The sequence below is a fragment of the Oryctolagus cuniculus genome, chromosome 6 (assembly GCF_964237555.1).
Source record: "Oryctolagus cuniculus chromosome 6, mOryCun1.1, whole genome shotgun sequence".
NCBI classification, from domain to species: Eukaryota; Metazoa; Chordata; class Mammalia; order Lagomorpha; family Leporidae; genus Oryctolagus; species Oryctolagus cuniculus.
Window position 1 is genome coordinate 61,433,762 of NC_091437.1, and position 27,317 is coordinate 61,461,078.

The 27,317-nt window shown below is 45.3% G+C and overlaps 1 long non-coding RNA gene across 1 annotated transcript in view; it reads right to left on the bottom strand.

Annotated features, from left to right (window-relative positions):
* The window catches only part of LOC138850216 (uncharacterized), a 222,428-nt gene that overhangs the window by 24,681 nt on the left and 170,430 nt on the right, over positions 1-27,317 (bottom strand). The window lies entirely within an intron of this gene.

Here is a 27,317-nt window from a genome sequence, read left to right on the forward strand (position 1 = left end):
CAGAGTGGACAGTGAGAGAGAGAGACAGAAAGGTCTTCCTTTTGCCGTTGGTTCACCCTCAATGGCCGCCGCGGCCGGCACATTGCGCTGATCCGAAGGCAGGAGCCAGGTGCTTCTCCTGGTCTCCCATGGGGTGCAGGGCCCAAGCACTTGGGCCATCCTCCACTGCACTCCCTGGCCACAGCAGAGAGCTGGCCTGGAAGAGGGGCAACCGGGACAGAATCCAGTGCCCCGACCGGGACTAGAACCCGGTGTGCTGGCGCCGCAAGGCGGAGGATTAGCCTATTCAGCCACGGCACTGGCCCTCCATGCACTTTTTAAAACACCTTCATACAGCTTGTAAAGGTAGAGATAGCACTGACTCCTAAACCAAAGGTATTCTTGCCTAATGTTTTTAATAACAACACAGTGTTCAGTAGGATTTTCCTGAGTGTGGTTATTCTTAATACCTCTTCGAATGTCCCACCCAGGGGGCTGGTGTGTGCACTAAGACGTGGGCCCCGGGCAGGCCAGAGCTCCTGGAGTTGCACAGATTCATATCTGCAAAAATGCCAGAAGCTCCACTCTGCTGCTTTCCATCTCAGCCTGCTGTCACTTGCACCTCAGCCAGGGCCCTGAGGCCACAGTAGGGAACCCTGAGGAGATGCGACATGGGACAGACGCTCCAGGATGGCCAACGATGGCTCTCCTAAGGACTGAAACCTGGCTTCCAATCAGCTCAGCACACGTTGGATGGGGGAGATCATCCCCAGAGGCACAAGTAAATCCTCTCTGGAGGGAGAGAATATTCACCAAAGCTTCAACTTACTTGGCACTTTTCGTATAAAATGTCTGACGTTTTATCAAAAGTTATGCATTCCAGAAGACAAAAGAAAGAGTGGCCTAAATGCAAAACAACAAAGAGCAGATATCAGAAAGAGACCTCCGAGGGTTGGCATTATGACATAGCAGGTTAACTTCCTGCCTAAGACACCCGCAGCCTGTGTCTGACTGCCTGGTTCACATCCCAGATGTTCCCCCTCCAAACCCAGCTTCCTACTAATGTGCACTCTGCAATGGCAGCAGATGATGGCTCAAGTATTTGGGTCCCTGCCAGTCTCATGAGGGACCTGGATGGAAATTCTGGCTCCTTGGCTTCAGCATGGCCCAGCCCTGGCTGCTGCAGCCCTTTGGGAAGTGAACTACTGGGTAGAAGATCTCTCTCTCTCTTCCTCTCTCTCTTTCTCTGTCACTCTGCCCTTGAACTAAATGAAGAAAAAAAAAAGAGACCTATAGGAGATCTATATATTGGGATGATCAGACATGAACATTAAAATTACTGGGATTAAAACTTTCTGTTTCTAGAAATTTTTATTTATATAAAAGGAACAAATTTCATATATACAGTTTTTATGCATATGTTTTCATATATACAGTTTTCAGAACATAATAATACTTCTTTCCCTCACTTAGTAGTAAGAATCCCCCTTCCTTCACTCCCTCACTCCCACCCTCCCTCCTCCTCTCTGTCTTATTTTTCTTTTGATTTTTACAATAACATCCTTTCAAGTTACTTTATAATCACAAGCTTAACCTTCTCCTAAATAAAGAATGCAACAAGTAGTAAGTAGAAAAAAATGCTGTCCCTCAGGATTATAGACAAAGGCTATAAACAATAACCAAATCTCAAAATGTCAATTCCACTCTAAACATTACATTTGTTCTGCACTCTGTACATTAGTTACCACAAATTGGGGAAAACATTATATTTGTCTTTTGGGGACTGGTATTTCACTAAGCATAATGGTCTCCAGTTGCATCCAGTTTGTTGTGAACGACAGGATTTCATTCTTGTTTTTGGCTGAGTAGTATTACATCATGTATATATGCCACAATTTCTTTATCCAGTCTTCACTTGATGGACATGTGGGTTGATTCCATAGATTAGCTATTGTGAATTGAGCTGCTATAAACACTGGGATACAGATGACTCTTTCAAGTGCTGAATTCACTTCCTTTGGGTAAATTCCCAGGAGTGCAATGGCTGGCTCCTATGGTAATTATTTTCAGATTTCTAAGAAATCTCTATCCTGTCTTCCATAATGGTTGTACTAGTTTACATTCCCACCAGCAGTGGATTAGGGTACCTTTCCTCACATCCTTGCCAGCATTTGTGTTTTTTTTTTTTTTTTTTTATTTTTGGATGATAGTCTTTCTTAAAAAAGATAGCTAGTGGCCGGTGCCGCGGCTCACTAGGCTAATCCTCTGCTTAGCGGCGCCGGCACACCGGGTTCTAGTCCCGGTCGGGGTGCCGGATTCTGTCCCGGTTGCCCCTCTTCCAGGCCAGCTCTCTGCTGTGGCCAGGGAGTGCAGTGGAGGATGGCCCAAGTGCTTGGGCCCTGCACCCCATGGGAGACCAGGAAAAGCACCTGGTTCCTGGCTCCTGCCATCGGATCAGCGCGGTGCGCCGGCCGCAGCGCGCTGGCTGCGGCGGCCATTGGAGGGTGAACCAACAGCAAAGGAAGACCTTTCTCTCTGTCTCTCTCTCTCACTGTCCACTCTGCCTGTCAAAAAAAAAAAAAAAAAAAAAAAAAAAAAGATAGCTAGTAGAAATCTAAACAGAATGCAAAGTCTATATGTGAAAAATACTATACTAAAATCAAAAACTCAGTGTTCTTGTTACCAGCAGATTAGGTCCTATTGAATAGAGGATTAGTGATCTAGAAGACAGGTCAATAAGAAATATCCAAGGTCTGGTGTCATGGCACCCAGGGTTAAGCTACCACCTGTGATGCCAGGATCCCCTAGTAGAGTGCTGGTTAGAATCCTGGCTGCTCTGCTTCTGATCCATCTACCAGCTAATGCATCTGGGAAAGGCAATGGAAGATGGCCCAAGTACTTGGACCCTTGCTACCCATGTGGGAGACCCAGTTCTGGCTATTGTGGCCACTGGGGAGTAAACCAGCAGTTGGATGATCTTTCTATTTCTATCATGTCTATCTCTCTATCTCTATCTCTATCTCTATCTCTATCTCTATTTCTATCTTATCTCTATCTCTTTCTATATCATCTCTATCTACCCATGTGGGAGAACCGGTTCTGGCTGTTGTGGCCACTGGGGAGTGAACCAGCAGTTGGATGATCTCTCTTTTTCTATCATCTCTATCTCTATCTATCTCTATCTCTATCTTATCTCTATCTCTTTCTATATCATCTCTATCTCTACACCATCTCTATCTCTACTCTGTCTCCTCTCCTTGCCACTGTGCGTGTCAAATAAATAAATGAATCTTAAGGATAATAAAAATGAAAATTGAGCAATTTCTAAAAATATTTTTAAAAAATCTATAGTTACACTAAGAGAGATTGTTAACAACTTTTAGCTGATGCAGTACACGATCAAAATGTGAACATTACTGCTCTGGAGATTATGGCTACAAGGGCCAACGGTGCAGCATGTGATGCTGGCATTCCACCTTAGAGCACCAGTTCGAGTCCCAGCTGCTCTTCCTCTAAGCTCCTAATAATGCACCTGGGAAAGCAGGAGGAGGGCCCAAGTCCTTGGGCCCCTTATTCCCCCCATGGGAAACCAGAATGGAATTCCTGGCTCCTGCATTTGGCCTGGTCCTGCCCTGCCCATTGCGAACATTTGGGGAATAAACCAGTAGAAGATTTCTCTCTATCTCTCTCTTCCTATCTCTCTGTCACTCTGCCTTTCAAATAAGCAAATCTTTTAAAAAAAGAATAAAAATATTGCCAGCAGTGGTGTTCCTGAGAATTTGTAGTTTCAGATTTACTGGATATTACCAGATCACTCTCCTGGGTAAATGTGCGAATGTGTCCCGTGACCAGCATTCGCATGTAATCACATGAGCTGCGAGACTTCTGTGTTGTCTGGGTTTGTAAGGACTTTCCAAGAATCACTGCTGCTCAGAGATGACACATCAAGAGCTTGGTCATCAACACACCACTAGCTTCAAGTTCCTCATACGGGCATTTTGCCAGTCCCAGAGGAGTGGTCAGATTTGGGGATGAATTAGCATTATTGTTATTTCTAAGAGCCCTCACTTTCTTGGAGATCCCCTCTGCATTCATGACCCCCAGCACCTCACTCACATCTCCAAGTGTGCTTATCACCTCTTTCTGAAAACTGAGATGCTGCTGCACAAAGCAGTAGCTGTCCTATCACGACTTTTCAGGGTCGTCATCATGTGAATGTAACATTCCCAGGGATCCAGTGAAAAAGGCACAAACATTGAAAGTCTGGGCAGAGAAAGCAAAGGATTTCAGGGCCCCGTGAGTTGCGATTGCCAGCGTACCTCCAGGACACCTGCAAAGGCTCAAGCAGGAGGGTGTGTGTGGTAGGCAAAGCCCCCAGCTTTTGACCGACAGAGAGAACTCAGTGCGTGAATGAGCATGGATTTGTTACCTGAGCATTTGGGCACTGTTGATAATACCTGAAACAATGGTATCCTTCAGGTACTCATCTGACTGCATCATACAACAAATGCTTGGACAAGTAAGGTTAATTAAGTACCTACTGTGTACCAGGTAACGTGCTAGAAGTTGTGAGTGGACGACAACCCTGACAATTAACACTGGAACTTATTATGCATTTGCTTATATGCCAGGGTCATTATTTGTGGCCTTTCTTCCTTCCTTCCTTCCTTCCTTCCTTCCTTCCTTCCTTCCTTCCTTCCTTCCTTCCTTTCGACAGGCAGAGTGGACAGTGAGAGAGAAAGACAGAGAGAAAGGTCTTCTTTTTGCCGTTGGTTCACCCTCCAATGGCCACTGCGGCCGGCGTGCTGTGGCTGGCCCATCGCGATGATCTGAAGGCAGGAGCCAGGTGCTTCTCCTGGTCTCCCATGGGGTACAGGACCCAAGGACTTGGGCCATCCTCCACTGCACTCCCAGGCCACAGCAGAGAGCTGGCCTGGAAGAGGAGCAACCGGGACAGAATCCGGCGCCCCAACCGGGCCTAGAACCTGGTGTGCTGGCGCCACAGGTGGAGAATTAGCCTAGTGAGCCGCAGCGCCGGCATGGGGCATTTCTTGCACCTCTAAGATCTCTTGATAAAGCTCCTAATGAAGTGATCCTGATTGAATAAATTGCAAAATCTGAAAATAAAGCCAGCTGAAGTAACAGTTCAGGCCCATACAGCTAATAGGTGCTGGAGCTAGGACTACAGACCAAACAGAACCACTTGGATTCCAGATTCACAAACCATAAGGCATTGTTCTAGGAAGGTGGACTCAGGTTAACTTCCCCTTGGCTGAATGCTTGACATCAAAACTGTTTCAAATTTTGGATTTATTTTTTTGGATTTCAGAATATTTGCATATACACAATGGGGTATCATGGCAATGGGACCCAAATCTAAACATGAAATTCACATTATGTTTCATGTACACCTTTACACACAGTACATCTATACACATATTCACCTATACACAATGTCACTTTATGCAATATTTTTAGTGCACCTGTGTTTTGACTGTGACTTGTCATGTGATGTCAGGTGCTACATTTTTTCCCACTTGTGGCCTCATATCAGTGCTCACAAGTTTTCAGACCCTAGAGCATTTCAGATTCCAAAATTTGGGATGAAGGATGTTCGATCTGTACAGCATGGTTTCTACCACCACAGAACTTGCAGCTTGGTGAGCAAGACAGACACACAAACACAAACTGATGATTATCAGGCATGCTTGTGCAGCTGGTGGGGGCAACAAAGAGATGGGGCATTTCTCCTGGGTCTTCAGACAAGTAGGATTTTGACAGATGGAAGAGATAAGAACATTCCTGACACAGACAACAGCCGTACAGAGGCACGAGATGTGAAGGAGTGCCTGCCACCCGCCATGAACAGGAAAAAGATTCTGTCCACAGAAATAAGCAAGAAAGGAGGGATTCTAAGGCCAGCTCTCGGAGAGCTTTGAATGCCAAGCTCAATGAGAGCCCCAACTTTTCAGTGTCTGCCACAGAGATCCAGGAATGGAGTTGAAAACAAGGTGCGACATGACTAGTTCCAGAATTTACAACTACAGACTTGTCAGAATTCCCACCCTGCTCCCTGGGGAAGCTTCAAAGACTGCCTTCCTCTTGCAGGAAGGGCTCAGCTTCAGGCTGGCATTAATATGTAAAGCCCCAGGGACCCAATAGAAACTTTTAAGCGTTAGAAGAATAACAGCAGGTCCCTGTGAAGTCTCCCTGAGCTTCCTAGCCTGCAAACCTGCAGCCCTTTTGTAGATGACTCCTCCCCTGGAAGACAGGGTCAGGAGAATGGGATCCAATCCTTCTGTCCCTGGGGCAGAGGCCAAGCCCAAGAGGTGCCGGCCCGATGCTCACGTTGAAGTTGCAGGCCTCATTTTAGGGACATCGAACTGGGGACAAGTCCTTTGATCCACCTCACGTGTAATACCCCACGAGCATGCCCCCACATGAGACTATTTCAAGTCAGAAAGAGAGTTCTATAGGGCAAAAGGAAATGTTTCGATTGCTCATCCACAGCTAACTTTTATAAAAAGATACGGAGAGCTAAAAATAAACCTCCTCAATTATTTGGTTTCTAGACTGACTTAGGAAACTCACAGAGGACTTTGTGCAAATAATCGGCAGCTGCGGGAAAAGAGTCTTAGCAAATCTCCGCAGCAGCCAATATCCCCGGCAGATCATACGGACCTCCAGCCCTGGACGGAGCCGCTGGACTCAGGGGCCGGATATGGGGTGAGGTGTCTAAAGGAAATAAATTAGAATCTGAATCCAGAAGAGGAGGCCATCTCCGTGCAATCCCAGCGAGCACTGCAATTTCCTCCTCCATCAAGACCCAGTCTTGCCTGTTTGCGGGCTGCTGGCCTCATGCTTCCTTCATTATTCTGCAGTTCCTGTCTGCTCAGGCCACATCAGAAACCATAAGCAAACTATTCAGTCTGCCTTGCACAGGGAGATCTATTTCAACCCATCCCTGGTCACAGTAGCCTCAAATTGGAACTAAATTAACTGTCCATCACCAGGAAAAAAAAAAAAAAAAGAATACATAGCACATAAAGGCAGCATTTGATTGTTGGGAGTTCCCAAGGTACCAACAATCTCTGGATACAGAAGTGTATTATAAAAAGTGGCCTAGAATTTGTATAGAATCTAGGCACTTCAGGGGCCGGGGCCGTGGCTCATTTGGTTAATCCACCGCCTGTGGCTCCGGCATCCCATATGGGCGCTGGATTCTAGTCCCGGTTGCTCCTCTTCCAGTCCAGCTTTCTGCTGTGGCATGGGAAGGCAGTGGAGGATGGCCCAGGCACCTGCATGGGAGACCAGGAGGAAGCACCTGGCTCCTGGCTTCGGATCGGTGCAGTGCGCCAACCGTAGCAGCCATTTGGGGGTGAACCAATGGAAGGAAGACCTTTCTCTCTGTCTCTCTCTCTCACTGTCTAACTCTGCCTGTCTAATAAAAAAATTTAAAAAAAAAGAATCTAGGTACTTCCTCTCATATACTCTGAATCATCTCTAGATTCCTCACAATACCAAATGAAATATGTGTTCTTTGTAAATGGCTATTATGCCATATTTTAAGGGAATAATGACAAAGAAAAAAAGCTCTGTACATGTCTGATACAGAAGCTATTTTTTCAGATATTTTTGCTACATGATTATGGAATCCTCAGGGAGGGCCAACTGTGTTAGAAAGAAGGGTGCAGGGCCTGGAGCTGTGGTGCAGCGGGTAAAGCCACCGTCTGCAGTGCTGACATCCCATATGGGCACGGGTTGAAATCCCATCCATTCCATTTCCTATCCAACTCCCTGCTAATGTACCTGGGAAAGCAGCAGAAGATGGCCCCAGTACTTGGACCTCTGCACCCAGTGGGAAACCCAGAAGAAGCTTCTGGCTCCTGACTTCGGCCTGACCCAGCCCTGGCCATCGCAACCATTTGGGGAGTGAACAAGCAGGTGGAAGATTTCTCTCCTCTCTCTCTCTGTCTGTAACTCTGACTTTCAAATAAATGAATTTTTAAAAAAGAGAAAGAAGTGTGGGGCTGTTCCTGTGGTGTATTAGGTTAAGCCTCTACCTGCAGTGCTGGCATTCCATATAGGCACAGGTTCAAGTCCTGGTTGCTCCACTTCCAATCCAGCTCTCTGCTATGGCCTGGGAAAGCAGTAGAAGATGGCCTAAGTCCTTGGGCCCCTGCACCCACATGGGAGACCTGGAAGAAGCTCCTGGCTTTGGATCAGACCTGCTCTGGCTGTTGCAGCCATTTGGAGATTGAACCAGAGGACGGAAGATCTGTCTCTCTCTGTCTCTCCCTGTCTGTCAATAATTTGCTTCTCAAATAAATAAATGAATATTAAAAAAGAAGGATGCAGAAGTACATGCATACATCTCAAAAACATTATTTTGAATTAGAGTAAATTGCAAAATGATTCTTAGAATTTGGTACTAGTTGTTTAATAAAAGGTATTAATTGTGGGTACCTACTATGGAGTGAAGCATACACTGGAAGGATATCAGGCAACAGCTTCCTGTGCTACGCCACAGCACTGGCCCAAGATCTGGTAATGTTGAGTGGTGAGTGCACAAATGTTCATTACACTGGTCTCCATTCTTCTTTTGCCATTAGAAGCAGGTCATTAAAAACTGTCTTAGGGGCAAGCCTTTGGCTTGTGGTTAAAACTTCCGTTGACACCTGTGTCCCACGTCAGCATGCCAGCTCCAACCCCTGGCCCTAGGTTCCTGCTAATGCAGACCCCAGAAGGTAGCAGCCATGACTCGAGTAACGGAATCTCTACCACCTATATGGGAGAACTGGATTGAATTTCTGACTCTCAGCTTCAGAATTCCTTCTATTTGCCTTTGTGGGTATTTGGGAAATGAGTCAGTTGATGGGAACACTCTCTTCCTGCCCCTTCTCTGGCTCTACCTTTTAAATCAATAGAATCATATCTGTATTTTTTGAAAGAATTTATTTAGTTTTATTTCTTTGAAATGCAAAGTTACAGAGAAAGAAGAGACAGACAGACACACACACACACACACACACAGAGAGAGAGAGAGAGAGAGAGAGAGAGAGAGAGAGAGAGAGATCCTCCATCCACTGGTCCACTCCCCAAATAGCCACAACAGCCAGGGCTGGGCCATGCTGAAGCCAGGAGCCTGGAGCGTCCTCCAGATCTCTCAAGTGGGCACAGGTGTCCAAGCACTTGGGCCACCCTCGCTGCTTTCCCAGAACCCTCTAGCAGACCTATCATTGGTTGGAACTGGATCACATGATCACCTCTCCTGGGGAATCAAGTATCTGACATTTGGAGCATAGAGTAGGCAATAGACTGTGCAAGAAAGTAGAATGGAGAAGCAATGGATTTGGGGTAGGCAACCAAGAGGGCATTGCCACATATGGGAGAGGGTAGGTGAGAGAACGACTAATATCCCAAAGGAGACGTTCTCCCTGGTTATACGTTGGAAGCATCACCCACAATGGAGCCTCGAGGGAAGACTGGGATAATGGTCCTGTGTGGTAGATCAAAAAATAAAACTGCTCATAGGCTCTAAGATTTCACAAATGCCTAAAACAATGGTGAGGGCGCTGGCATTATGTGTGTGTTATATCGACACTTGTAATACTGACATCCAAAAATGGAGAGTCAACTCAAATCCTGCGGTTCTACTCCTGATCCAGCTCCTTGCTCGTGTGCCTGGGAAAGCAGCAGAAGATGGTCTGAGTGCTCGGACACCTGCACTCGTGTAGGGGGCCCGGAAAAAGCTGCAGGCTGACAAGAGAGGTGGTGGAAGAGCACATGACCCAGCAACGCACGCTCCAGGTTCTTATTCTCCTCTTTAGGAACTAGGAGACTTCCTCAACTCAAAGAACTGCAAGTTTCAGTTTTCACATCTGTTCAGTGGGGATTCATTTAATGTTCAGCTGGCTGTTGTGAAGCCGCTGTGAAATAACATACGAGAAAGCAGCGGGTGATGGCTAGCACGGACTTTGCCATCAGACTGACATTGACATTGACATTGACATTGACATCCCTAAGCTTCCCCTCCCTCCTTTGGAAAATGTAAAGGATCCAGCAGGATGACATCAAATCCTGGGAGATGCTTAGAGCCATTTCTTTACGATGGATCACCATCACCTGTGTTGTTAGTCACAATAAGCTCTGCTCAAAACTATTTAGCTTGGAGCTGATGCTGTGGTGTAGTGGATGAAGCCACCTCCTGTGACACCAGTGTCCCGTAAGGGCACCAATTCAAGTTCTGGCTGCTCCACTTCTGACCAGTTCCCTGCTAATGTGCCTGGGAAAGCAGTGGAAGATGGTCCACGTGTTTGGGCTCCTGCACCCACGTGGGAGACCCAGGTGAAGTTTCTAGCTCCTGGCTTCAGACCAGCCCAGCTCTAGCCATTGTGACCATTTGCAGAGTGAACCAACAGATGTAAGATATCTTTCTCTCCTTCTCTTTCTCTACCTCTCTCTCTCTCTCTCTCTCTCTAAATCTGTCAAATAAATAAATAAAACTTAAAAGAAAACTATTTAGCTTGGACTGCTCAGTCCATTGCTAAGAGACAGCAGACAGAGCCTGTGGTCTGGGAACAGCCTTGGCAATCCTTTCTATGAGAGCAGTACTTTTGCCACAGCTGTCCTCATGTCTTGGGCATTTATGAAGGCTCTGACAGACAGCTGTCCTTCATGTCCCCAGGACTGCTCTGAGCCGGGCCTTGTCTCCTCTGTCTGCACTGAACCCACCTCCCTGTGCAAGGAGAAGAGAGGAAAGCCCTGGGCAGGCTATGGGGGCCCTCTGCAGCCGGCGACCCAGGCAGAGAAGCTCTTTGCTGATTTGGATGTGGTAATCTTAATCTCCCATAGGAAGATTCTCTCCTAATAGGGTTCTCAGGACTCTAACTTGAAGAAGCTTGCTTCCTTATTTCATGCCTTTTAGCTTCACACAGCAGTGAGCGCTGGAATACGTGTCTAGGGAGATGTCAGAACATCAGAAGAAGAGGATGCTCACGTGGAAGCCAGCATATTAAGTCCCACATCGTGCACTTATCCAAAATGCAGCAACAGCCCTTTATTATCTTAAATATTGCAGACCCAGACTCAACCTGGATGCACACTTACAATAGAATAAGCCCTTCTGTGCTCTGACTGGTGAGCCAGGTGAAATGGCTTTGGGGGTTTTAAAAGCCTTGGAGTTGTGTGGCTGTAGACCAGATACAGTGCACAGAAAGTATGCTTGTCCATGTGTGTCTGGATATTTTAATGATCAGGAAGAGAGAAAATACAGGGTCAGAGGACCTGCTCTGTGCCAGGAGTGCTACCGAGACTCCTATGTAATTCTCAGAGCCCTCTTGGAATGGTATTAGTAAGACTACTTTACAGTTAATAATCACAGCAATTGTCTAAATAATAGAGTTACAGTGATCATCATCCGCATTTATTAAGCCCTTGCTGTATGCTGGGCACACTGCCAGCTAAGAGCTTTCCATGCATAATCTAAGTTAGTCCTCACAAAACTCTGAAGCTTATGACCCTCCCCAAACCACAGAGTTGGGAACAAACGTGTCCTAAGTGGGAACGCTGGGATTCTCATGCACGCTCTTGGTCATTGCACAGTAGAGTTCAAGGCAACGAGGCCAAGGCAGTGGAAAATCTCGCCTGGGACGTGCAGGTCACAAGTACATCAGAGCCAGTATTATTTGCTCTTGAACCTCAAGATGGCCCCAGAAGTTCAACAAGCAAGAAAACCAAAGTTCCTAGTAAGTTGACTTGGGCCAACTTTCCTCTTTGCTTTAATAAGGGGCCCAGTTAATGAATTCAGGCTTCCCGGTAGGCAGCACAGGAAGCCACAGCGGGGAGCGTGAACCAGAGAGTGGTGGGTCCTTATGAAAGGATTTTAGGAATCACGGGGGACGCTCTGCAGAGAAGAGACTGAAAGAGCAGGAGCGGGGCTGTTGAGTCCATAACGTCTCATGGCTATTTGCACAGACCTGTTTACCCCGTGAGAAAATCACAACCTTCTCCATGCAGCCTGCACCTGAACCCGGGCCTGTGCAGTCCCGCAGGCAGCCCTCGAGTGGTGTCATGAGCACCAAAGAAAACAGAAGGGCATCTGGATCATTCGAGCAGGCCCCGGCAAGCCGACCGAGGGTCAGAACAGTGAGGCCACCGTGGCCCGCTCTAAGCCAAGGGAGAAACATTTCTGCAGTGCATTCTCAGGGAAGGCGGACAGGAGCCCAGAGCAGCAGGGGCCACACCTCCCAGGGCTTCAGAGACCCAGCGAGGGAGTGAAGAAGACCGAACCTAGGAAACCCATAAAGATGGGCTCTTTCAAGTGGAGTACTGGCTAATATTATTGGTTGATGCCTCCCCTGCCCCAGGTTCTAAGCACCTAGCCTACACTAACTTCTTTAACTCTCCCCATCCTGCAAGGCTTAGAACAGTTGTTTCCCGTTACTTGCGGTAGTTAGCGCTTTATAAGGTTCCATGAGCACTGACTTAGCAAACACGGAACCATCTTCTCTGGAAGAAATAGAGCCTCTGATCACATTTCTGTCAATCAGCACACGATCTTGCTACAGGTGTGCTTCTGTTTAAACACGCCCCATATAATATATGTCACGGATGCATTAGCATTGAACTTGCAGCACAGTGACTCGTGTCTGGATGCGGCATATCTAACACACCCATAGAAACTCATCTGAGTTGAAAATATTCTAAGTCAAAAAATGCATTGAGTGCCCCTTAACCTGTGACCACCACAGCTCAGCAGCTCCGTGCACTATACACCTATGGTCCTTCCCCTCTTGACCACGGGACAGACTGGGAGCCAGGCTCACTACCACTGCCCAGCACTGCCAGAGAGAATGGGACCACAGGAAGCCAACTAAGGAAAGACCCAAGAGACAGACAGAGGCCTGGAAAGCTGCAGTGCCCTGCCCCAGATTTCATACCAGTAAGCGTCAGATCCCCTTTGGTGAACTCAGGAATTCACTTCACCTTTACGTGGGTCAGCTCTCTTGCCTGCTAGTGTAGGATATGTGCAAAGTACAGCGAGTAGAAACCTGTGGCATCTTTTTGTGAGATAATGCACATTTGCTGTGGGCAGGGGTAGTACAAAGGGGAGAATTGGATCTCGCACCTCACAGGACTGGGTTTACTACAGGAAGGCATGAAATGTCCACAGCACACAAATGATGCTTGACAAATAGTAGCACCCACTCAACACCCACAGAGAGAAATAACACAGGGAAAACCCATGCAGAGCACACACATGGCATGTGACCAGAAGGGCAGGCTTTGGGATTCTTCTTTAACTACTTACCTTGGAGAAACCCACTGGAAACTCACCAGTCATGCAAGATTCGGTCATTGAAAGTATTCATGGAAACCTGGCTACCGCAGAGAGGACACCACAGGTTTCCGATGATTTGTTCCACATTTGAAAGCTCTGTAAAACCCATCTGTTCAAGCCACCACAAAGCAAAAGAGATGAGAAGGGTTTTGGGTTTTCGTTTGTAATGGATCCAAATGATCAGGGCAAATGTTTGGCAGTTTATTCATGTAGAAAACTATCAATGGGTGAGACACCAATTAATTGCTAAGATTCAGAATCCAAGAACATTCCGTGTTCAGTGAGATGTCATCAATTGAATATGGTGTTTTGCTAATTGAATACATAATTTGAACAAATTCAAAGAGTCTATGTGACACTTGAACAGATTAAGAAAAAGCATATTAATATATGGAATGAGTCAAGAAATCAAGATGATTTCTTAAAAGTGATTTAGAACAATAGACACATTAAGCTGCTAAGTACTAGGGGGAAATAAAAACCAGCTCTGGTAGATTTTAAAGATCAAAAAGAGCTGTTGGAGACCAGGTGAGAAGGACCTTCAAGGGATTGAGTCAGAGACAAAAGTCGGTCCACCACACGGAGTCAATGGGAAACCCTTTGCCACACTCCAGGGCTGGGTGTTGCGTGGATACTCCAGGCAGAAAATTCACAAAACCCAAGACAAACAAGCTAAAAAGATCCATTTATCTACTTTGATAGTTACTCAATTTTTAAAGAGGATTGATTTATTTATCTGACAGGCAGAGTTACAGAGAGAAAGGGAGAGGGAGAGCGAGAGAGTGAGAGCTTCCATCTGCTGGTTCACTTACCAAACTTCCCAAATGGCTGAAACGGCCAGGGCTGTGCCAGGCTAAAGCCAGGAGCCAGAAGCTTCTTCTGGGTCTCCCACATGCATGGCAAGGGCCCAAGCACCTGGGCCATCATCCATTGCGTTCCCAGGCACATTAGCAGGAAGCTAGATCAGAAGTGGAACAGCTGGGACTCGAACCAGTGCCCATATGAATTGCTGGCATCACAGCCTTAACCCTCTATGCCACAGCACCGGCCCCAATAGTTATTCAACTTTAAACTGAGCCAGAAGCCTTGGACTTCCTGATGTCTTGCAGATCATCCGTTTAACGTGGGGCTGAGTTTTACTGTTAGTGAATCCTGGGGAAAAACAGTTTCTGCTCTTAATATTTCTCCAGGTCTCCTTTGTGTTCAGAATATGGCTCTCACCGATCGAATTGCTTGTTGTGAGCTTTGTATCATGCCGACCATTGGCACGCCTAATCTTGCTTAGCCACAATGACCATCTCAATGTCCAGTTATTCCTGGTTTGCAGAGGGGGAAGCTGACACCCAGAGAGGTCAAGCATGCTTCTCCCCAATCCAGTCAATGAAGAGCAGAGTTTCAATTTGACCCCAAACCCATCTGCTCTAAATTCTGAGTTTTTGATCATTTTACTGAACGCTTTTTAAAGGATGACTGTGCTGTGAAGATATGAAAAGACAGGCTGAATATGAAAATACACCCACTGGGGCTGTAGGAACTGTGGTGTTTATTAATGATTGGCCCGTGTGCCAGCCTCAGGGCAGCAGTCCTATGTGCTGTGGTTCCAGTCCCACACCTGCACAGTGGTCCTTGGAGGAGTTGCAGAATAACAAGCCTGACTGGCGAATATCAGGAGAGTTTGTTGATGTCCTGAGGCCCAGGACAAGCCGTACTCGCCATTGCTTCCATGCATTAACTGAATAATGTTCTGTGTAAGACAATGTATAGAAGAGAAAAATGCTCTTTCCATCCCAATCTGTCACAGCCCATTTCAGTTTTTGCTGCCTCCCACTTTCCACATAGCTAGGAATATTAAAGAGCAGAGCTTCTGACAATATTCCCGCTTAGTTCCGGGATGTTTGTCCAGGGAAAACCTCACCAATCTTCTGATTCTGGTCCATCACTGGGCCAAGCCAGTCAAGTGCACATCCTGGCAGCCTGCGTCTACCCCTCCATATATGCACGTGACAATCAAACACTCCAAATTGCTGATGTGGGAGTATGAAAATGAAATGTACTGTCTTAACATCTAGCATCAGGAATTGCTTCTCCAAGGGAAGGAACTCTCATTGGGAAAACGCCTTATGGAGAAAATAAGATCTGGAAGACTTAGCAGTACCAAGGTCACAAAGCAGTGATTAGAGAAAGAAGTCTTTTATCACTTAGTAACGAGAACGTTCTCTGGGCAATATGTCTTTAGGCAGTTCTACATTTTGAGGACACCGTAGCATGTACAACAGGTCAACCATTTGATGTGGGCTTTCGGTGCAAGCAAGAGATGTGATCATCACAAGATTGGGTAAGGGAGACCCAGATGGGTCAAGTATGTTTTCCTTCTCCACGTGAGTCTGCTGCTGGTATATCCAGCCACAATGTTCGGCACCAAACATCCTTTTTGTAAGTAGAAGGACAATGAAACAATGAGAAAAAGCATACTGTAGGAAATACATAAGCCAGTACCATTCATTGATTACAATATCAATTGTCATGTACTATACAGGATTGTATAGGACTGGCAGTGCAAAGGTACGTTTCCGCCAACATCACTACACACATACACACACGACTGATGCTCCCCCTACAACATCACGATGGCTATGATGGTATCAGGCAAGAAACTTTCAGCTCCATTATGATCTTCTGGGACCACTATCATACAAGCCCATGCACTAGGTTGTTGACCAAAGTTTGGCTGTGAGGCACATGACCATCACAGCCTGGACTTGTATGAAGTGCATTTGGGTGTGTTCTTTGATCTCAATTACTTCTGCAAGGCATTAATTTGTTAAATGGAGACATGAATCACTTTTAAAAGACAAAGCTGGTTTGGAGGAGACAGTCTTCAAAACATGAGTCTGTGGGCAGAAAATAAGGCTGAAGCCTGGTAGGGAGAAGACATGAGAACATTGATCAAGTCTCTGCTGGTGTAATGTTCACACACCCATGTTCTTCCTTTTGGCCAAGGCAAGTCAGGTGTCCCAGCCCAGGGTTGATGTGGAGAGCACTACAAAAGGGCATGCATACAAAGGGGTGTGATTCATTGGCAGTAATCAGGCAACAACTCACCACGGTCTACCTGCTGGCCCTCCGGTCATGTTACTCTCACATGCAAGAGCCTTTGCTGTCTCTAAGACTCCCAAAGACTCATCCATTGTTGACCTCAGTTTGCCTCTCTCTCTCTCTATATATATATGTACATATATATAGAAATTATATATATAAATATATATAATTATATATATAATTATATAATTATATATATAATTACACACAAATTGCTGCTATTTCAATGTTGTATATACAAATTGCTAATATAATATATATACAAATTATTTTTGAAACAAATTTCTCTCCATTTTGGGAGGCATTGAGGGAAGCTCTCAAGATTCTTAGAAATCCTTTTGTCTTACTGAGAGAGTCAAGGAAACACTCTTAAATTTCTGAAGGTTTAACTGATTCCTGCAGATCTAGCCAATCTCAGCTTCGTAAAGGGTCTTTTGTTTTCAGCACACTTCCAGTTCTACACAATATTCTTCCCCTGCAATTGATTCTCGCCACAGCTCAGACAGGGATCTTTATTGTGCCGTATCTCAGAGGAGGCCAGCCTTCTGGAAGGAAAATTCACGTATCAGAGTTCATGGACTAGGATGCCTAAGCCACTGTCAGATCACTTGTCTCCTGAACCCACAGGACCAAGAGCATAGGATGGGTCGGAAGCCGACCAGAGTTGACCCTACCCCGTGCTAAGCTTGCTGCACCTGGGGAAATTACTGCTTCACATCACCTTCTCCTCAAAGGAAGACAGCACAGCAAGGGGGTTGCTGTGATGTTTGGAATGGAATAAAATGCTTCCCAAAGATATATTTTGCTCTCTCCTACATCCTCTCTGATCTCTCCACTTCAGGACTGCAGGGGCTGTCTTAGCGTTTTTATCTAACACTCACATTCTCAGCCTATTCTATGCCATTTTAAAGCACTTTCATATCCATTATCTCATTTGATCCTCACAGCAACCATGCAAAAAGGGCCTAATTATGATCAGCGTGAAGGCTGGAGAAACTCAGACACAAGGAACGGGTTCCAAAGCAAGTCAGCCTTTCACAGAACCCTCTCTGGGCTTGCGGTCCTGAAAGTCAGCTCGGCAGCCAGCACCCCTGATTTTCCAGATGTGGAAACAGAGGCCCCACCAAGGGCAGAGGGAAGCCAGAGTTTACTCAGCTACTAGCTTCTCGGTTAAGCTTTGAACTTAAGCCCGTTGCCCTAACTGAGTCAATGGGCACTGCCTGGGCTCTTCTTTGATCTGCAATTCTATTTCCCCAGCCTGCAAGGCAAGGCTGAGTCATGGTTTATAGGACTGGCCAAAGTCAGCTTTTCTTTTTGTTTAGTTTTCACAGGTGAGCATCCAAACCTAGCCTAAAACCATCTGCCATCTCACCCAGCATCACTGGGGAGAGAACTTCCAGCACCTTCCCCAACTTGGGAAAATGATGGCTGCCCCTCCACTCAAGAGGCTCAAAGACTGTCTTTTTAGAGTGAGTGCATGCTGGGGGAAGTGAGTCACTGCACGTGCAACCAGAATGAGATTCAGGTTTGGGAAGGAGTCGCATTCCTGGGGTCTGGTCTGGACATCTCAGCAAAGCTACTTCATTTGTTTGTTTAAAGGACATAAGAAAGAGGAGAAGGAACTCATGATCAAAATCGAGTATCACCGTTGCCCCAATCTGTGCTTTACCTAACCCTAACAATAAATCAGGTCCGACCTGGCTGGTCACTCGTCACCCAGTCACCCATCCAACCATCAGTTCATCTGTCCATGCATCTGACCATCCCTTCATGTATCCAATCCTCCAAGTATCATCCATCCACCCATCCACTTACCAATCCATCCATCCATCCATCCACCCACCCATCCACTCACCAATCCATCCATCCATCCATCCATGCACCCACCCACTCACCCATCCTCTCTTCCATCCATCAACACTTACCCCTTAGTCTTTTTCTCTCTTAGTCTTTTTCTCTGCCCTTCCTTCCATCTGTGCCCCTTCATTTACTTATTTATAAGTTCTGTGATTTATTTGCTCACTTATCAGGCACATTTTCTTCTCAATTACTCCGAACGACAGCCTGCATTCCTCTCTTTCACTCCACACACTCTTTTGATGTGAGAAAACTGAAGACCCAGAGACATGACACAATTTACTTAATAACTGTTGAATTATGGACACTTTCCTCGGAAGATTTTTATCCAGAGGAAGAAGGCAACAGGTGTGAGCTGTTTGATGATCCCCATTCCAAAACCCTTTTCTGAGCCCATTTCTTAAACACTCAACAAACATTTGTTGAACACCTGTTGTGCATTTATTAAGCTCTGGTATGTGCCAAATAGCTAACAGGAACCAAAGCCACAAATCATAATATAAACTCTTATAGTTTGGCTAAAGGTAAGTGCACCTGGTTGTGAACAGACAACCAATTATATCTTTCAAACATGGTAAGTGTAATAATAAAGATCAACAAAGAAATGACTGGTGGCCTGGAAAGTTTGCCTAAAGAAAGGAGTAATTAGGGACCTGTTCTTTGGCGCAACAGGTGAAGCCACCACCTGCAATGCAGGCGTTGCATATGGTTTGAGTCTCAGCTGCTCCAGTTCTGATCCAGCTCCCTGCTAATGTGCCTGGGAAAGTAGCAGAAGACGGCCCACATCCTGGACCCCTGGACCCAGATGGGAGACCCAGATGGAGTCCAGGCTCCTGACTTTGGCCTCTGTCTCATCCTCTCTCTGTAACTCTGCCTTTCAGATAATAATAATAATAATAATAATAAAACTTTTAGAAAGCTTTTAAAAATAAACTATACTTATTTCAGGACTGAGAAAAGTCCTGAAGAAAAAGTCAGAATGTGAAAAATGGGAGTTTCAGATAGAATTCAAAACTATTTTAATTGTAAAATCACTATATTTCAAAAGGTCCTTAAAAATGGAGTCAAAAGATAAATTTGCAAATTACAAATTTATTTTGGCGCAAATTTTTGGGCAATGCGTGCACATGAGAATTCTTCTCATTCCCTGATCCTTCCCCCCATATCCTTGAAATCCCCTCCCCAAAGAGCTACCCCTGTTAACCATATCTAGTGCATGGTTCCAGAATTCTCCAGCCATATGCAAGCAAATCATCTCCCAGGGCTGCACTGGCCTTTTCTGCCATTCATCCTACAGTTAGTAGCCGCTATCATTTGATAAAGAAAAGCTTTCCTTCATCAGAAAGCTGAATGGCAATTTATTCTAAATACATAAAGTGAATAATTATTTCCTCTAGTTACCAATTTTCAGGGAAGGGTTATCCATCTATCTATCCATCATCTCTCTGCTTATCTTTCATCTATGTGTCTATATCTATCTGTCTTGCTTTTTTGTTCTTTTTTTTGGGGGGGGAATCACAGTAGATTGGTAAAATTTTCTTCATCTTATGCTTCACAATAAGCCACAGTTACATTTCTGTTTAGCACTCAGAATATTCCAGACTTGAGCAATGTGGAGTCCGAAGCCTGACTTTCCGCTCTTTGCCCTGTCTTCTTGCTTTCGTGAATGACCCCGCTCATCCCTCAAGACCTGTGCCACCTTGGAATTATTCATTTCTTCTATTCTTTTTTCCTTTTGGGGGAAATTGTTCCCAGAAACCAGGATCTGAGTACTAGCTGTGCTCAAAAATATCAGTTTTTCATGGCCTTTCCAATAGACAGAACTAGGAATTATATTTGTTTTAAGGACTCACGAGTTTATGTTGATATTTGCAATTCAAATCTAGTTTTAGGAGATTTATTCTTTTTTTAAAGAATTATTTTATTGTTTTGAAAGACAGAGAGAGAGAGAGAGAGGTCTTCCATTCTGCTGGTTCACTCCTCAAATGACCCCAATGGCCAGAGCTGAACTGATCAAAGCCAGGAGCTTCTTCCAGGTCTCCCATGTGGGTGCAGGGACCCAAGCACTTGAGCCATCTTCCACTGCTTTCCCAGGCCACAGCAGAGAGCTGGACTGGAAGAGGAGCAGCCGGGACTCAAACAGGTGCTCATATGGGATGCCGGCACTGCAAGCTGGGGCTTTAAGCCACTGCGCCACAGTGCCAGCCCTGGGGATTTATTCTTAACACTTTAATTCATATTTTTATGTCCTGTTGTCTCAAACTAAACATCTGAGTTCCTGATAGCACAGTAGTGTAAGATCAGCTCTCTGTACCCATTGGTTCTGCATTCATGGACTCAGCAAACTCTAGACTGAAAATAACCAGAAAAAAACCTTTCATCTGTACTAAGCCTGTACAGACTATTTCTTTGTCATTATTCCCTAAGCAATATAGTATAACAACTATCGACAAAGCAGTCACAATTAGGTATTATATGTAATTATCTGGAGTTGTTTAAAACATTTGGGAGGACAATGCTTTCTGCAAATACTACGCCGTTTTATATAAGAGACTCGAACATCCACAGACTTTGGTATCCACAAGAGTCCTGAACCCAACGCCACACTGATAGCAAGGGAAGGCAGTGCTGATTCTACATTTGTTTTATCTTACAGTGGCCACTAAATAATGACAACATCACCACCACTATGTGAATACTAACAAAGAAATCACAGAAAGAAGTTGAAGATTTCTTTGCTGTTCTTTTTTTTTAATAAATAAATATCTTTTTTAAATTTATTTGACAGGTAGAGTTATAGACAGTGAGAAAGAGAGACAGAGAGAGGTCTTCCTTCCATTGGTTCACTCCCCAAATGGCCGCTACGGCCGGCGCGCTGTGCGGATCCAAAGCCAGGAGCCAGGTGCTTCTTCCTGGTCTCCCATGCGGGTGCAGGGCCCAAGGACCTGGGCCATCCTCCACTGCCTTCCAGGGTCACAGCAGAGAGCTGGACTGGAAGAGGAGCTACCGGGACTAGAATCCGGTGCCCATACGGGATGCTGGCGCCGCAGGCAGAGGATTAACCAAGTGAAGCACAGCACCAACCCCATGCTGTTCTTTTTTATCTTAAACGATGCCGAGTCTGGGAATCACATTCAAAAGCTACCTGAGGGGCAGGCATTGGCACCACTGTTAAAACACCACGCAGATGCCTGCCTCGCTTATCCGAGTGCTTCTGGCTTCTGGCTTCCTGTTAACACACATCCTGAGATGTAACTGGAGATGACTCAAGTGGCTGGTCCCTGTCATCCCCATGAAAGACCGCATTGGGTCCCTGGATCCCACCTTTGGCCTGGCTCAGCCCTGGCTATTGTTACTGAAAATCATTTCTGTCTGTGTTAATGTTATAAATTTAAATATAAATAAGGTTTTTGTTTCAGCTTATTCTCAATTTTTGAACTATGTGAAGCGTTTACATAGCTCACAAGCTAAAACCATATGAAAACATGCACTCCCAGGGGCTGGTGCTGTGGCATAGAAAGTAGAGCCGCTGCCTGCAGTGCTGGCATCCCATATGGGCATTGGTTCTAGTCCCAGCTGCTTCAATTCTGATCCAACTCTCTGCTATGGCCTGAGAAAGCAGTAGAAGATGGCCCAAGTCCTTAGGCCCTTGTACCTGCATGGGAGACCCAGAAGAAGCTTCTGGTTCCTGGCTCCAGATCGGCACGGGCCATTTGGGGAGTGACCCAGCAGATGGAAGACCCCCCCATTTCTGATCTTCCTCTAACTCTGCATTTCAAATAAATAATTAAGTTTTTTTTAAAAAAGATGCACCCCAGGAAGTCTTTGCCCCACCATCCTATTCCCTCAGCCACTGCACATCAATGCCATTTTAGTTTCCAATTTATTCTTCCATTATTTCTCTTTATAAAAATAGTGTATCCTAATGATTTTTTTTGACAGGCAGAGTGGATAGTGAGAGAGAGAGACAGAGAAAGGTCTTCATTTTTGATTGGTTCGCCCTCCAATGGCCGCTGCAGCCGGCACACTGCGCTGATCTGAAGCTAGGAACCAGGTGCTTCTCCTGGTCTCCCATGCAGGTGCAGGGCCCAAGTACTTGGGCCATCCTCCACTGCCCTCCTGGGCCACAGCAGAGAGCTGGCCTGGAAGAGGGGCAACCGGGACAGAATCTGGTGCCCTGACTGGGACTAGAACCCAGGGTGCCAGCGCCACAAGGCAGAGGATTAGCCTATTGAGTCACGACGCCGGCCTCCCAATGATTTTTGAATACTACTGTAAGTAATATTTTGAATACTACTTACAGTAGTAAGTATTACTTTTATTCTTTGAAATATGCAAAAAAAGCACTGCACATATGTTCAAAGAGAATTTGTTTTACATTTTTGAGGGCTGTGTAGTAGTCTATTGTGTTGAAGTACCGAGTTTATCCAATTACTCTCAGATGCACATGTGAGTTGTTTCCAGTCTTTTTACTCTCAGAAATAATGCCAGAGTGAATATATTTTCCTATGTACAAGGGTTTATCTTCAGGGGAGATTACTGAGAGTAGAATTTCTGGGTCTAAAGGTAAATATCTAAGTAATATAGTCAAATACAGTGAAATAGTCAAATACTAAATCATTACACTTCGTAGGAGTTGGATGTTTTGTATTTCGGCCAGCACCACATGAGAGTGATGGTTTCCTTGAAAATGTATTTCTAACTTGTGGCTTTCTGCCAACCTGAGAAATGAGAGATGACATTTCACAGCCGTTTAAACTTGCGTTCCCTCATTAAGAGCAAGGTTGAGAATATTTTCATGTTTTAAGGTCTTTGCCTTTCTTTTGCCATAAACCATCTATTTATGTCTGTTGCCCATTTTATCTCAATGTCAGAGTCTTTAACGTATTAACATAATTAGTGTTTTATGATGTAAGTTTCAAATAGTTCAGCTTTTCCTTTGACTTTTGACTGCTAATGGTATTTTAGTCATATAAAGTTTTAAAAATGCAAGTAGTTGAAGTTATCAATCTTTTCTTTTAATACTTGTGGCTTGTGAGTCATAGGAGAAAGGTTCTTGCCACTCCCAAGTTAAATGGAACTTGTCTATGTTGCTTTTTAATCTTTACCTTAATTTTCATATTTAAATTAATGATGCATTTGGAATATATTCTAGTGAATGCTGTCCATACAGTTTGATCATTTCCCAAACGTCTATCCATGTTGTCCTAATGCCATTGGAACAGAGACCAAATGTCTATGTTACAATACCACAGGACCTCCTTCACCTTCCAAGACATTCCCTTGCCTCCCCAAGCTGCCCCCTGTCTTCCCGTGCAACTCCTAAACCCTTCCTCATGCTCACCTCCCTCCCACTCAACAGCACTGTGTCCGGCAGTCCTCTACTTGTTCGCTGTGTCTTCACGTAGGACGGAACGTTCTCCTTCCAGATGAGTCATTCCTGAAGCTATCCATGGTCAGCCGCCACAAGGCCCCACCAGACTGCCCTGTTACCTGTTCATTCTGCACCAGACTTTGCACCTTGAGATGCCTCTGAAGTTGACGCAGCTGGAGGCAGACATTTAGTTTTCCATATTTACATAACTGAAGTAATCACTTTTTGCATTTTACTCATAAATGGGTACTAAAAGTAGATTTTGAATATAAATTTTATTTTGATATTTTTAAAATATTTATTTATTTATTTGAAGGGAAGAGTAATATAGACACAAAGAGAGGTAGACAGAGAGAGGGAGAGGATCATCTGATGGTTCACTCCCCAAATGGCTACTACAATCAGAGCTGAGTCAGACCAAAGCCAGGAGCCCAGAATTCCATCTGGATCTTCCACCTGAGGGGCCCAAGTACTTGGGCCATCTTCCATTGCTTTCCCAGGTGCATTAGCAGTGAGCTGGACTGGTAGAGGAACAGCTAGGACTTCAACCAAGCATGCCCATATTTGATGCTGGGACCACATGTGGCAACGTAACTCACTGTCCCTAAAGTTTTTGTTTTAAGATTGATTGATTTATTTGAAAGTCAAAGTTACACAGAGAGAGAAGGAGAGGCAGAGAGAGAGAGGTCTTCCATCCAATGGTTCACTCCCCAAATGGCTGCAACAATTGGAGCTGCGCCAATCTGAAGCCAGGAGCCAGGAGCTTCTTCCAGGTCTCCCATGTGGGTGCAGGGGCCCAAGGACTTGGACCATATTCTACTACCTTCTGAGGCTATAGCAGAGAGCTGGATCGGAAGTAGAGCAGCTGGGATTCGAACTGGTGCCCATATGGGATGCCAGCACTGCAGGTGGCAGCTTAACCTGCTATGCCACAGTGCAGGCCCCTAAACTTTTGTTTTTGATTGTCACATAATTGTATATATTTATGGGGTGCAGCGTTTCAAGCCTGTGTATAATTTGTAATGATCCAATCAAGGTAATTAATGGATGCATCATTTCAAACATTTATCATTTCTTTGTCCTGAGAATGTTCCAAGTCCTCTCTACAATCTATTTTGAGACATAAAATTGCTTTCAGTCGGTTTTCCTACTGCTTTGTAGGCATTAGAAGCCATTGCTCATATCCAACTGGACTCTTGTTCCCATTAATTCTCCCCTCTCCATCCTCTCCAACGCTCTCACCCTTCCCAGCCTTGATAACCACAGTTCTACTGTCTACTTCTATGAGATCAACTGATTAAACTTCCACATGTGAGTTATTTACTCTTAGGTTTAACGAGTTTTAGAAGATGCACAGAGAACTTGTAGTTTAGGCAGCCACCCTTACGCAACAGGACTCGAACTAATGTGGGCTTCTTAAACTTGGATATTTTGTAAGCAAGAAACACCTCTGCACGGATGTAGCATTTTTGCCCAATTTGTCCAATTCAATCAGTCATTCTGTCAAACAGGTACAGGTGGCAGCCATACATTTTTGGAAAGAAAGGACAACTCATAGATCCTGTTGGAAAACAGCCAACCTGCTTGGGGTACTCCTGGAAGAAGTAAATCCCTTCCTTTGGCCTTCAGACTCTTCTCAATTCCATATGAGTTTGAATCCTTCCCAGGAAAAGCAGGGTCTGCTTGCAGCCTGATAGTCACCCTCAGCATTGTCCTCAGCATTGCCTGTCCCTCGCAGAAATGCTAATGCCCTTGACCGCTGTGCTTACTGGAGGTAAGAGCTCACCAATCATCGCTTAGCAATTCTCTTTGGCTCCTGAGGTGAGCATTAAATCAACACTGTGAATTTGTACAAATGTAAGGAATTTGTTTCCTGACTAATCAGGGCCCCCACACTGTCTCCCCATGCCGCGGAAGCCCCTGTGTGGGTTTCTCACCTGGGATCACCCCTCCAGTCCCTTATTCCTATTATTTCCCATGTTATCCTCTCCAACTGGAGTGTATTGACTTTACCCCAGTCTAGGGGTAGGCTTTGAATGCCTATGCCAGTTAGGGTAACTCCTTCCCCCTGTCACAATGATTGGTTCAAGTTCTAGCACAAAACCTAGCCCTAAACCCATCAATGCGTGACATACCTCATGCATCCTGATGAGTTCAGAGGTGCTCACCAAGGTGAAGCTCATGACGTTGGCTTGATAGCTCAGAGAAACGACATACCTCTTTTTCCTATGGATGTGACTGAGGAGGCAGCGTACCCCGGAAATGGTAGTAAAATTTAAAAATGTGTAAGTAACTACCCTGAAGCCCTGAAGGAAGCTGTGATGGGGTTGAAGCAGCTCACAGAATGTTGAGAGAATCTCAAAGAAATCTCCCAGGCCCTCGCATGATTGCATCTGCACCAGCTCTACCAGAGGAACAAATGATGCAATCAGTCAAGGGAAGGCCCTGAAGCCAGAGTCAGGCAGGTCTGGGCACCAGTCCCAGGTCTACAGCTTAATACATGTGGGATCCTTGGCGGGTCAGTCCGTCTTTGGGGACCTCAGTCTTCTCACCTGCTAAATGGTGGCAACACTGACTATGTTCCCCACAACTATGTCCATCTCCAGCTCCTACACCAGCAGTGCTCCGGAAATGTTGAGTGGATGAACAGGGAGGAAAGAAAGGAGGAGGAATGGATGGATGGGTGGATGGATATGAGTCAGATCTGATCTAATTCATTTTTATCAGGGGTGTTGATCTTAAATGAACTAGAAATAGAGTCAACAGTCACACAACATTGTACATATCTTGGCCAAACTAGGATAATTGTGCGATCTAAATGGGAAATCCTAAATAAGTATATCAACTATTTGGCTTATAGAGGATGTTCAATTTTCATTTGCTGAATAAAAAATTTGTTTGGGGGAAAATACTCTCTAAGCACAGGACCTGCTATCTCCACAGGTGTTCTCTCAAGTAACATTCTAAGAGGACCTTTTGTATCTCAACTCAATGATACTCAAATAGGAAGCCCTGATTTCAGATGTTAGTGAGTAGATTTTCACTGGTTCTTAGTAAGAGATTTCTAGCTCTTAATTAAAATATAATTACAAAATATCAAATATAAATCAGTACTACAATGGGTGGGATAAGAAAATGGTTTGCCTCATTTAAAAATGCATTTTAATTCTCTTCAGAGGTAAAATTCATTGCTGCTGATCTTTGCAAATCCCAACATCTCTTCCTAAATTCCGGGAGAAGATTCATGAGTTAAGACAAACTACAGAGCCGGCGCCATGACTCACTAGGCTAATCTTCCACCTTGTGGCGCCGGCACACCGGGTTCTAGTCCCGATCGGGGCGCCAGATTCTGTCCCGGTTGCCCCTCTTCCAGGCCAGCTCTCTGCTGTGGCCAGGGAGTGCAGTGGAGGATGGCCAAAGTCCTTGGGCCCTGCACCCCATGGGAGACCAGGAGAAGTACCTGGCTCCTGCCTTCGGATCAGCGCGGTGCGCCGGCTGCAGCGTGCCAGCCGCGGCAGCCATTGGAGGGTGAACCAACGGCAAAGGAAGACCTTTCTCTCTGTCTCTCTCTCTCTCTCTCTCTCTCTCACTGTCCACTCTGCCTGTAAAAAAAAAAAAAAAAAAAAAAAAAAAAAAGACAAACTACAGGCTGGCGCCGTGGCTCAC